This window comes from Penaeus vannamei, chromosome 17 (genome assembly GCF_042767895.1).
Source record: "Penaeus vannamei isolate JL-2024 chromosome 17, ASM4276789v1, whole genome shotgun sequence".
NCBI lineage: Eukaryota > Metazoa > Arthropoda > Malacostraca > Decapoda > Penaeidae > Penaeus > Penaeus vannamei.
In genome coordinates, this window is record NC_091565.1 from 33,358,796 (window position 1) to 33,361,295 (window position 2,500).

The 2,500-nt window shown below is 53.2% G+C and overlaps 1 protein-coding gene across 4 annotated transcripts in view; it reads left to right on the plus strand.

Moving 5' to 3' along the window:
- The window catches only part of LOC113805941 (protein turtle), a 651,477-nt gene that overhangs the window by 308 nt on the left and 648,669 nt on the right, over positions 1–2,500 (plus strand). The window lies entirely within an intron of this gene.

A 2,500-nucleotide genomic window follows, 5' to 3' on the forward strand; every position in this document is an offset into this window, starting at 1 on the left:
CTGACCCACCAGGCAAGGGTGACGTGGTGGAGTGGACCTTGAGCCAATATTCAGGGAACTAGCACCTCCCCCTCCACCTAGGTCCTGACGCCCCACCACCCAACCCTCTTCCACCTCTACGTCCCCGCTTCTTCCACTTCTCCACTCGGTGTCTCGATCCTTCATCCAGCTCTTTTTACTCCACTTCCTCTTCCACCTCTTATTACTCCTCCACCCTGAGTCTTCCACTCCTCACCTCTCCACCCAGCCTCTTCCACTCCTCCACCCAGCCCCTTCCACACCTTCCCACACTCCACCCCTCCACCCAGGCCCCTCGACTCCTTCCCACCCTCCATCCAACCTCCCCCACCCCTCCACTCCTCCACCCAACCCCTTCCACTCCTTCCCCACACTTCCCACCGTCCACCCAGCCTCCCCTACCCTCCACCCCTCCACCCAGCCTCTCACCCCTTCCCCAGCCCCCTCTCCCCACCCACCCACCCCCAACCAACTCAACCATGAAGCCGGGAAGTGTGCACTGTATTGTGACCTGCAACAATGTGATGACTCCCTTAGTTACGAGAATAATAATAAACAAAGTGTAGTGCAAATAATAATAATAAAAAATATATAGATAGATAAAACTAAAAAACTAAAGACTAAAAAAAAAAAAGAAAAAAAAAACTAAATCCAAGTATTCATTCATATAAAAGATAGAACCGAAGTAAGATCCAATTATCCAGACGCAAAAGAAAAGAAAGAAAAGAAAAGAAAAGAAGAAAGATAAAGAGGATTCGGTACACGACCAGGACAGACCAGCGACGACCCAGCCGTGACGACGTGCATGGCGGGAGGAAAGAGGGGAGTCCACCGTCGTGTCCTATGGTGCCACGACCTCCTGCACGACCTCCTCCTCTGCTGGAGTCCTTGGTCGTCCTTCTTGGTCTGTGTGGTGTACTTTTAGCACCTCTGAGGTAGTGTCTGTGGTGTTGGGTGGCGAGCTTGTATGGTGCCATGATGGATGATTTCCTCGAGGTCGTCTTTTTATGGTAATTGTGGTGCTTGTGCAGTGGCTCGACGGTTGGTGGCGGATTGGGAAGCAGCGACGACTTCCTGAGGTAGTTTTTTTATGGTGATTATGGTGCCTGTACAGTGCCTCGACGGTGACAGACGACTGGGAAGCAGCGACGACTTCCTGGGGTAGTTTTTTATGGTGTTGATAGTGCCTGTACAGTGCCACGACGGTGACAGACGACTGGGAAGCAGCGACGACTTCCCGAGGTAGTTTTTATGGTGATTATGGTGCCTGTACAGTGCCTCGACGGTGATAGACGACTGGGAAGCAGCGACGACTTCCTGAGGTAGATTCTATGGTGATTATGGTGCCTGTACAGTGCCTCGACGATGGTGACGGATTGGGAGGCAGCGACAATTTCAAGAGGTCGTGTCTTATAGTGTTCGCGGTGACAGACGACTGGAAAGCTGCAATCGAGGGGGGGCGGCGGCGAAGGAGGAGGAGGAGGAGGAGGGTTGGCGAGGAAGCACTGCTGTTAATCACCCCGAGATAATTGCTCTGCCAATAAACTAATTAGCGACTGGGTTTGGTCCCGCGCAATATTGACAGTGTGTGCCTCGGACGCGCGCTTCGGGGGGGGCGAGGCTAAGACTCCGGAGTGTCTCGCGTCTTGGCCGTTTCTTGGAGGAGATGGAGGAAGAGGGAGAGGGAGAGAGAGAGAGAGAGAGGGAGGTGGGGAGGAAGGGATGGAGGGAGGGAGGTGGGGAGGAAGGGAGAGAGGAGAGGGAGGAGGGAGGTAGGGAGGAAAGGAGGGAGGGAGGGGGAGAGGGAAGCAGGAAGGTAGAGAGAGAGAGAGAGAAAGAGAGAGAAGAGGGGGGGGAGGGAGGACAGAGAGGGAAGGGAAATAGATAGATAGAGAAAGAGAGAGAGAGAGAGAGAGAGAGAGAGAGAGAGAGAGAGAGAGAGAGAGAGAGAGAGAGAGAGAGAGAGAGAGAGAGAGAGAGAGAGAGAGAGAGTGAAAGAGATAAAGAGAGAAAGCGAATGAGAGAGAGAATGAAAGACATCAAGAAAGATATAAAAGAAGTGTGTATGCTTGTACAAAGAAGAAGAAGAAGAAGAAGAAGAAGAAAACACGAAGCGAAAAATAAACTTTGCGTTCTTGGCTCATTGTAGTTGGGGGCAGTGGCGTAAGGGGGGGGGGGAGGGGAGGGGGTAAGGGAGGTCGAGTAGGAGGGAGGTAATTAACGTAATAAAACGGTTAGTGGGAGTTTTAAACTGGGCATAATTGAATGATACGCAAACTCCGCCCTTATGCAGTTGTGGCGAGGCGATGGTGGAGAGGGAAAGGGTTGGTGGGGAGGGGGGTGAGAGATGGGGGGTTGGGGGTGGCGAGCCATGTGTGCTGTGAGGGGATGGCGAGGCTGGGGGTGTGTGCATGTGCGTGAGTGTGTGCGTGGGGGGTAGGGGGTGGAGGGTGGTAGTTGGGAAGTAGGGGAGGAGGAGGAG